Below are 10342 nucleotides of genomic sequence, written 5' to 3' on the forward strand. Positions count from 1 at the left end.
AGGTTACGCTCACTGTGAGTGGTCCACCAATGATAACCCCCAGGTTACGCTCACTGTGAGTGGTCCACCAATGAGAACCCCCAGGTTAAGCTCATTTTCTAGATCCACACAGAACCAGGAAGGGACTTGACCTGTCATTAAAAAAAAATAATCCCTCTGACGTGCTAGATTTATTCAAATACTTAATCTCTCACAACATTTGTTACACAACCCTTTTTTTAAACTAATAAAACAAAGTGTCTCATTTCTGCCACTCTTAGATTTCTCATCATGTCTGTGTACCCGCCCATACAAAGTTATTTCTTTTTAAAATATATATTTATTTTGCGTGTTTTTCAAAGTTTCTGATGGGACCTTGTATCTTAATATACTGTAATACTATTAAAAGTTATATTTTAGCATTCAACTATATCATCTCTACTTGAGTGCATTATCTAACATAGTATTCTGTGTTTTTGGAGTGTTCTACAGTACATTGGAACCCACTTGACTTGCACCTCCTCATCACCCATGTCCTATAACTGCTCCCCTCAGGGGATAGTGAGGAGAAAAGGTGAAACCCCCACGCCCAGGGGCCTAACCAAGGTGGATCTGATTCATAAGCTTCAAACATTCATTGTTATACCTCGTTTCTCTGTTCTGGGGTAACGGGACATGATCTGTGGGAGTCCTGAGACTTATCTCTTACAGCTGCATAGCCGTGTGACAGGTGTATGAAAGAGCTCAGAGTTTGGTCCATCACGCCATACAGACAATCCCCTGCACCTATAATGCATCCACTGATACAGCTAATCCCAGGTACCATTTATAAGTGATTTACTTAAAGGGGGTGTGACTTGTATACGTTCTGGAATAGTGTTGGTAAAGGGAACACACGTGCCCCAAAAGTTAACCCTACTGGCTGCCAGAACAAGGCAACACTTCTTGGTGGCCATTCTGCACCTTAAAATGTTATATTTTAATGGTCATATTGTGATAACATCCTCTTTCTAGAACGTGAGCAATGGGAGCTGGTCTATATCAAGTCTCGTTGTCCACCTGTGTGGGCCACTCCCCCTGACGTGATGGACCATCTGCACTGACATGCTGCACCTTCACATGATACAGCTGGAGGGCTAGTTCACCTGGTTAACCTCCCGCTTGCCTTACTACACCTACTGTACAACTTTTTTTTTTTTTTATAACTTGTATTTTTATTGAGGTATAAGGTACAGGAGCATAATATAACATAACATTGATATAAGCAATGAGAACAATATTCAGCTAATCCATAGAGATGTTACATTGCACTGGGGGTACAACTTGACTTTTTTATGGCTATATCAGGACAGACTCCATCATGTTTTCTCTGATAAACCTGGTTGGACCAGCTTTGCAGAGAAACATTCACTCATGCCTTCCGTCATTTGCAAAGCCAATGGGTATGGTAAAGCTTGTGACGGCTCACTGCACAAGGAACGTCTTTTCACGCACTGCTCCGCTTTCTGACCGTGTGTGAGTCAGATGGAAGAACGCGCCTCCTACATTTTTACGCAGATTGTCGGCCAGGATCTGACAGATTTGTGGACAGTAGTAAAAGTTAAAAAAAGAAACTGGCAATGTATCATACAGGTGTCATGTAACCCCCCACCCCACTCATCCCGTCCTCCTGCACCTCGCCCACATGCTCATTGGACAAAAGTCAAAGCAATACACCATGATGCGTCAATGCAAATAGACACAGGGTTAAATTGACTCTCCAAGGCCAACACTTCGGGTGCAAACATCAGTGCCGGATTTATCCAAGCTAAAGACCTCGCTGATTTCAGTGGGATCTCTTTGTTCTTTAGGTAGGACGACAACACTAAGGAGTCTGAAGGACCACTACTTTTTTATCTACAAAAATGAGAATACTACAAGGTTTTTTTTTGTTTTTACACACATATATATATTCTGATTTCTTTCTAAAGAAAGGACATTTATTTCAAAATAAGGTATCCCCTGACCTGGTTTTCTAATAGTACACGGGAAGTAGAAATGCATAAGTTTTCATCTATGAAGACCTCAGCTGTCTACATTTCTCCAGCACCAGTAGTTACTAGAAAGGTTTTTATAATATAAATATTGTATACAGTACATCTTTCTAAATGAAGGCCTAAAAGAATTGTCACAATTTTAAGAATACGTAGATTTTAGACTTGGTACAACTGGGTTTTTTTGTTGTCATTTTGACCACTATATTTAAGTAATTCATTAGAGGGTTTTTTTGCCACCGTTTTTTATCTGGAAACGTTCTCGTTCCTCCTCGCCCCATCACGTCAATTATCCCACAACGTCCAGCCCAAAATAACTTGCACAACGTCACATTGGGCATCTATGGAACATCAAATCTGCCCTTTCACAGACTCCCAGACCCTGAGTCATAAGTGCAGTCCCGGTGGCTTGCCGTGAAGAGGTTAATGACATACAGTGCAGTAGTTACACCCAAATGACTAATTTGGTTTAAATGTATTTCTTTTTTAAACCCCCTTTCTTTCCATGTTGTTTTAAGGCCGCCCTGACTGGGAGGCGCACAGAGCTGTCGCCTCCAGTCCTGTCCTGTGAACTCCCAGACCCATCTCCTTCACCTTATAGAGCTGAGAAGCCCGAGGAGCTGAATGTTCCGCCCCATAACACACCTTCACAGTGACACGGGAGGAATAGGTCTGGGGCATTTCTGACATTTCTAGTCATTCGTTTATCCCGAGGCTTCTCACACAGCTTAATAATACAGCACTGACTGCCAGTCTTGGGGAATGATTATAGAAAATAATTAAGAATATTAGACACTTCTTTCTTTTTCATAATCTCCGGTTGTCGGTGCGGGTATTTGTGTCTGCCTTGGCATACACTCTCTCCTGTTGTTGGTGCGGGTATTTGTGTCTGCCTTGGCATACACTCTCACTCCTGTTGTCGGTGCGGGTATTTGTGTCTGCCTTGGCATACACTCTCACTCCTGTTGTCGGTGCGGGTATTTGCGTCTGCCTTGGCATACACTCTCTCTCCTGTTGTCGGTGCGGGTATTTGTGTCTGCCGTGGCATACACTCTCACTCCTGTTGTCGGTGCGGGTATTTGTGTCTGCCGTGGCATACACTCTTTCTCCTGTTGTCGGTACGGGTATTTGTGTCTGCCTTGGCATACACTCTCTCTCCTGTTGACGGTGCGGGTATTTGTGTCTGCCTTGGCATACACTCTCCTGTTGTCGGTGCGGGTATTTGTGTCTGCCTTGGCATACACTCTCCGTTTGTCGGTGCGGGTATTTGTGTCTGCCTTGGCACACACTCTCTCTCCTGTTGTCGGTGCGGGTATTTGTGTCTGCCTTGGCATACTCTCTCCTGTTGTCGGTGCGGGTATTTGTGTCTGCCTTGGCATACAGTACACTCTCCTGTTGTCGGTGCGGGTATTTGTGTCTGCCTTGGCATACACTCTCTCTCCTGTTGTCGGTGCGGGTATTTGTGTCTGGCTTGGCATACACTCTCTCTCCTGTTGTCGGTGCGGGTATTTGGGTCTGCCTTGGCATACACTCTCACTCCTGTTGTCGCTGCGGTATTTGTGTCAGCCTTGGCACACACTCTCTCTCCTGTTGTCGGTGCGGGTATTTGTGTCTGCCTTGGCATACACTCTCACTCCTGTTGTCGGTGCGGGTATTTGTGTCTGCCTTGGCACACACTCTCTCTCCTGTTGTCAGTGCGGGTATTTGTGCCTGCCTTGGCATACACTCTCACTCCTGTTGTCGGTGCGGGTATTTGCGTCTGCCTTGGCACACACTCTCACTCCTGTTGTCGGTGCGGGTATTTGTGTCTGCCTTGGCACACACTCTCACTTCTGTTGTCGGTGCGGGTATTTGTGTCTGCCTTGGCAACACCCTCTCTCCTCTTGTTGGTGCGGGTATTTGTGTCTGCCTTGGCATACACTCTCACTCCTGTTGTCGGTGCGGGTATTTGTGTCAGCCTTGGCATACACTCTCACTCCTGTTGTTGGTGTGGGTATTTGTGTCTGCCTTGACACACACTCTCACTCCTGTTGTCGGTGCGGGTATTTGCGTCTGCCTTGGCATACACTCTCTCTCCTGTTGTCGGTGCGGGTATTTGTGTCTGCCTTGGCATACACTCTCTCTCCTGTTGTCGGTGCGGGTATTTGTGTCTGCCGTGGCATACACTCTCACTCCTGTTGTCGGTGCGGGTATTTGTGTCTGCCGTGGCATACACTCTTTCTCCTGTTGTCGGTACGGGTATTTGTGTCTGCCTTGGCATACACTCTCTCTCCTGTTGACGGTGCGGGTATTTGTGTCTGCCTTGGCATACACTCTCCTGTTGTCGGTGCGGGTATTTGTGTCTGCCTTGGCATACACTCTCCGTTTGTCGGTGCGGGTATTTGTGTCTGCCTTGGCACACACTCTCTCTCCTGTTGTCGGTGCGGGTATTTGTGTCTGCCTTGGCATACTCTCTCCTGTTGTCGGTGCGGGTATTTGTGTCTGCCTTGGCATACACTCTCCTGTTGTCGGTGCGGGTATTTGTGTCTGCCTTGGCATACACTCTCTCTCCTGTTGTCGGTGCGGGTATTTGTGTCTGGCTTGGCATACACTCTCTCTCCTGTTGTCGGTGCGGGTATTTGTGTCTGCCTTGGCATACACTCTCACTCCTGTTGTCGCTGCGGTATTTGTGTCAGCCTTGGCACACACTCTCTCTCCTGTTGTCGGTGCGGGTATTTGTGTCTGCCTTGGCATACACTCTCACTCCTGTTGTCGGTGCGGGTATTTGTGTCTGCCTTGGCACACACTCTCTCTCCTGTTGTCAGTGCGGGTATTTGTGCCTGCCTTGGCACACACTCTCACTCCTGTTGTCGGTGCGGGTATTTGTGTCTGGCTTGGCATACACTCTCTCTCCTGTTATCGGTGCGGGTATTTGTGTCTGCCTTGGCATACACTCTCACTCCTGTTGTCGCTGCGGTATTTGTGTCAGCCTTGGCACACACTCTCTCTCCTGTTGTCAGTGCGGGTATTTGTGCCTGCCTTGGCATACACTCTCACTCCTGTTGTCGGTGCGGGTATTTGTGTCTGCCTTGGCACACACTCTCTCTCCTGTTGTCAGTGCAGGTATTTGTGCCTGCCTTGGCATACACTCTCACTCCTGTTGTTGGTGTGGGTATTTGTGTCTGCCTTGACACACACTCTCACTCCTGTTGTCGGTGCGGGTATTTGCGTCTGCCTTGGCATACACTCTCTCTCCTGTTGTCGGTGCGGGTATTTGTGTCTGCCTTGGCATACACTCTCTCTCCTGTTGTCGGTGCGGGTATTTGTGTCTGCCGTGGCATACACTCTCACTCCTGTTGTCGGTGCGGGTATTTGTGTCTGCCGTGGCATACACTCTTTCTCCTGTTGTCGGTACGGGTATTTGTGTCTGCCTTGGCATACACTCTCTCTCCTGTTGACGGTGCGGGTATTTGTGTCTGCCTTGGCATACACTCTCCTGTTGTCGGTGCGGGTATTTGTGTCTGCCTTGGCATACACTCTCCGTTTGTCGGTGCGGGTATTTGTGTCTGCCTTGGCACACACTCTCTCTCCTGTTGTCGGTGCGGGTATTTGTGTCTGCCTTGGCATACTCTCTCCTGTTGTCGGTGCGGGTATTTGTGTCTGCCTTGGCATACACTCTCCTGTTGTCGGTGCGGGTATTTGTGTCTGCCTTGGCATACACTCTCTCTCCTGTTGTCGGTGCGGGTATTTGTGTCTGGCTTGGCATACACTCTCTCTCCTGTTGTCGGTGCGGGTATTTGTGTCTGCCTTGGCATACACTCTCACTCCTGTTGTCGCTGCGGTATTTGTGTCAGCCTTGGCACACACTCTCTCTCCTGTTGTCGGTGCGGGTATTTGTGTCTGCCTTGGCATACACTCTCACTCCTGTTGTCGGTGCGGGTATTTGTGTCTGCCTTGGCACACACTCTCTCTCCTGTTGTCAGTGCGGGTATTTGTGCCTGCCTTGGCACACACTCTCACTCCTGTTGTCGGTGCGGGTATTTGTGTCTGGCTTGGCATACACTCTCTCTCCTGTTATCGCTGCGGTATTTGTGTCAGCCTTGGCACACACTCTCTCTCCTGTTGTCAGTGCGGGTATTTGTGCCTGCCTTGGCATACACTCTCACTCCTGTTGTCGGTGCGGGTATTTGTGTCTGCCTTGGCACACACTCTCTCTCCTGTTGTCAGTGCGGGTATTTGCGTCTGCATTGGCACACACTCTCACTCCTGTTGTCGGTGCGGGTATTTGTGTCTGCCTTGGCACACACCCTCTCTCCTCTTGTTGGTGCGGGTATTTGTGTCTGCCTTGGCATACACTCTCACTCCTGTTGTCGGTGCGGGTATTTATGTCAGCCTTGGCATACACTCTCACTCCTGTTGTCGGTGCGGGTATTTGTGTCTGCCTTGGCACACACTCTCACTCCTGTTATCGGTGCGGGTATTTGTGTCTGCCTTGGCACACACTCTCACTCCTGTTGTCGGTGCGGGTATTTGTGTCTGCCTTGGCACACACTCTCACTCCTGTTGTCTGTGCGGGTATTTGTGTCTGCCTTGGCACACTCTCTCACTCCAGTTGTCGGTGCGGGTATTTGTGTCACCCTTGGCACACACTCTCACTCCTGTTGTCGGTGCGGGTATTTGTGTCTGCCTTGGCACACACTCTCACTCCTGTTGTCGGTGCGGGTATTTGTGTCTGCCTTGGCACACACTCTCTCTCCTGTTGTCGGTGCGGGTATTTGTGTCTGACTTGGCACACACTCTCACTCCTGTTGTCTGTGCGGGTATTTGTGTCTGCCTTGGCATACGCTCTCACTCCTGTTCTCGGTGCAGGTATTTGTGTCTGCCTTGGCACACACCCTCTCTCCTGTTGTCGGTGCGGGTATTTGTGTCTGCCTTGGCATACGCTCTCACTCCTGTTGTTGGTGCGGGTATTTGTGTCTGCCTTGGCACACACTCTCTCTCCTTTTGTCTGAGCGGTTCTTTGTGTCTGCCTTGGCATACACTCTCACTCCTGTTGTCGGTGCGGGTATTTGTGTCTGCCTTGGCATACACTCTCACTCCTGTTGTCGATGTGGGTATTTGTGTCTGCCTTTGCACACTCTCTCTCCTGTTGTCGGTGTGGGTATTTCTGTCTGCCTTGGCATACACTCTCTCTCCTGTTGTCGGTGCGGGTATTTGTGTCTGCCTTGGCACACACTCTCTCTCCTGTTGTCGGTGCGGGTATTTGTGTCTGCCTTGGCACACACTCTCTCTCCTGTTGTCGGTGTGGGTGTTTGTGTCTGCTTTGGCATACACTCTCTGTCTGCTGTTGTCGGTGCGGGTATTTGTGTCTGCCTTGGCACACACTCTCTCTCCTGTTGTCGGTGCGGGTATTTGTGTCTGCCGTGGCATACACTCTCACCTGTTTTCGGTGTGGGTATTTGTGTCTGGATCCAGGCGGCTGGCCGATGAGTGAGCAAGGATGTATAATTGGGCGCCAGGAACTTTTGTAGTATTAGGTTGGTACCTTCGGCTTATCAACTCTATTTAGTTGGTATGGAAATCCCTTTAGGAAGTGCGAGATAGGACCCATTTAAATATTAAAAAGCATTGTCTCAAATGACCAAATGTGTGTCCTTTTGGGAAGTTTTAATTGGTTAATAAAAGTTAAGTCATATTTTATTGTGATGGGATATAGTGTTCCCTTCACCCTGGGGACTTGTTCCTCATGATCCTGCAGTATTTGTTGTAACATAGTAGACACATTAATTGATGCTAAAATTCTTTTTGTAATGTTATTCTTATAAAACAATAAAGTAAAAAAATAAAGTAATATAAAACACCTGTATAAATTATGAGCTTTAAAGTAAGTCGCAGGTGCTGACTCATATGTCTTTTTTTTAAACTTTACTATTGTAAACATTCCTGCATGACAGTATTCATTTGCTTGCAGGCACTGACCTGCGGGACTGAATTACAGTTTGGTTCAAGGGAAGTTGGATTAGGTGTGGAGTAATAGCCCGAAGGGAAGTGGTATGCAGTGTGTATTGCTAGCATTGGTACAGTAAGTAAGCTTAGAGAGTGTACAGTTGGTTAATTTATTTTGATTGTGTGGGTATTGGGCGTTTGCGGCCAATTTTTTGAGAAATTGCAGTGGGTGTGAGAGCTACTGTAATTGTGCTCTAAACACACCTGATTGGTGCGAGATTTAAACAAAGGTTTGTAACGAATCCTTGAGCCTGGGAGCCCTGGGCTGCGTGACTGAATTGCAGTGTTGATTAAGTGTGGAGTTTTAATAACTAGAAGGAGTAGAAATAAAAAAAAGGGCGTCTGGGGAGCTTTAATTAATAGCTAGAGGGAGCAATATGATATCATATTCATTACTGAAACATGGTGGGATGAAACTCATGACTGGGCAGTTCATTTAAAGGGTTATTCCCTGTATCAGAGGGATCGAGCAAATAGAAGAGGAGTTGGAGTATGTTTATATGTTAAACCGGATCTAAAACCTATTACAATAGGGCCCCGCTTCTCTGCGTTCCACTAATATGGCGGTACTGTTTCCTGACCACCCATGTATTTGTCATGTTTCCGCGCATGCGCAGAAGGAGCTGACCGACTCCGCGGATGCGCAGAATGCTGCATTCTTGGACGGCGTAGGAGGGACGGGATATCGCCGGTGAACATAGCTTTTTTTGTACAGAGCGCACAAATTATGCTATGTTTCGCCTTTCGGCGGGGACTGGAACCGAACCCGCCGTATGAGTGGGGCCCACCTGTATAAGGGATGATGTTTATGAAGGGAATGATGAAAATGTAGAGACCTTGTGGATAGAAATTAGCAGTGGAGGTAAAAGTACAAAGAAATGTTTGTGGGAATATGCTATAAACCACCAAATATCTGTGAGATTGAGGAAGCTAAAATACTTTTGCAAATGGAGAAGGCATCAAAACTGGGTCATGTTTGCATAATGGGGGATTTTAATTATCCAGACATAGACTGGGGCAATGAGATTAGCATTACAATGAAAGGACGCAGGTTTTTGGGGGTGCTTAAAGATAATTACATGACCCAAATTTTTGAGGAACCTACCAGGAGAGTGGCAGTACTGGATTTGGTCATATCAAACAATGTAGAAGTAATAACAAATATTCAAGTCTTGGAACATTTGGGTAACAGTGATCATAACATGGTCTCATTTGAAATAAAATGTTCAAAAACCATATTACTTGGGTTTAACAAAGACCTTAAACGTTACAAAGTTAGATAAGTACACTTATCAGTGTATATCATAGTTGGCTTGATGACTGAGGCCCGCGCTCTTCCCCAGCCCAACTCCCGTAATCACAGTTTAAATGTTGTGGTGGTTAAATTAACACCAACAACATTTAATGCTGAATGCCGGGGGAGAGCGCGGCGCCTCAGTAAGTGCCGACATGTCCTCCTGCTGCTATGACGTAAGGGTGGACAAGAGTCCCTGTGTGTCACATGAAGTCATCTGGTGATGTTGCGTCGTCAAGGTGATACATAGTAGTAGGAGGAGATGTCAGCCCGGGAGGAGGTAAAACGCCACAGTACAGTGGTGTATACCCATGTGTAATAAATATATATAGCCTGGCCTTCGGCAGCTATGTATTCTTCTGGGCCTTTCCTCTGTCAGTCCTGTTAGAACAGGCAGTGGAAAGGTTAATTCCTTCAGTTAGCCTGTTTGCATTTCAGCTCTGAGTATTGTAGCAATATTCAGGGGCAGGCCTAAGCAACCTTTGAGCATGTTAATCCAAAGGGTGGATATGGGTTGGAACACCCCCTGATGTGTGTGAGCCAATCGGTATCCAGCTTTGAGTTGTAATGATTTAAAGTTAGAGACACTCCCTGAGGATATTCAAATTGAGACATGTTTCCTAAAATAAGTTATCAGTTAGGATGAGGAGTTAGTCTGAGAGAAGATCTTGAGGAGAGAGGACAGAGAATGGTTCTCCCCCTCTTGCCCCACCTGGGTAAGGAGGGGGGGAGGGGAAGTTAAGCTGCCATGAGCAGAATGGCAGAGAGCAAGATCAGGCCTATGATGTTCTGCTGTATGCTGTGTATGCTGCTCTGAATAAACAACCACAGAAAGAAGCTGCTGTGTGTGCGTCCCTGTTCCTGGTGTCTGGAGAATGGAGTGTCAGTGAGGGTCTCTCCTCTGGAGACCCCAGGGGATCCCTACTGGCTGGAGGCGCTGTGCACCCTAGAGAACAAGAACAAGGTAACCTGTCCCACCACCACCTCCTGTCCCTGTCCTGGTTCTCCCCACAACACCGCGGAGCCCTCAGACCTCCTGTTTGCCAGCAGG

Source organism: Ascaphus truei, chromosome 6 (genome assembly GCF_040206685.1).
Source record: "Ascaphus truei isolate aAscTru1 chromosome 6, aAscTru1.hap1, whole genome shotgun sequence".
Lineage (NCBI taxonomy): Eukaryota > Metazoa > Chordata > Amphibia > Anura > Ascaphidae > Ascaphus > Ascaphus truei.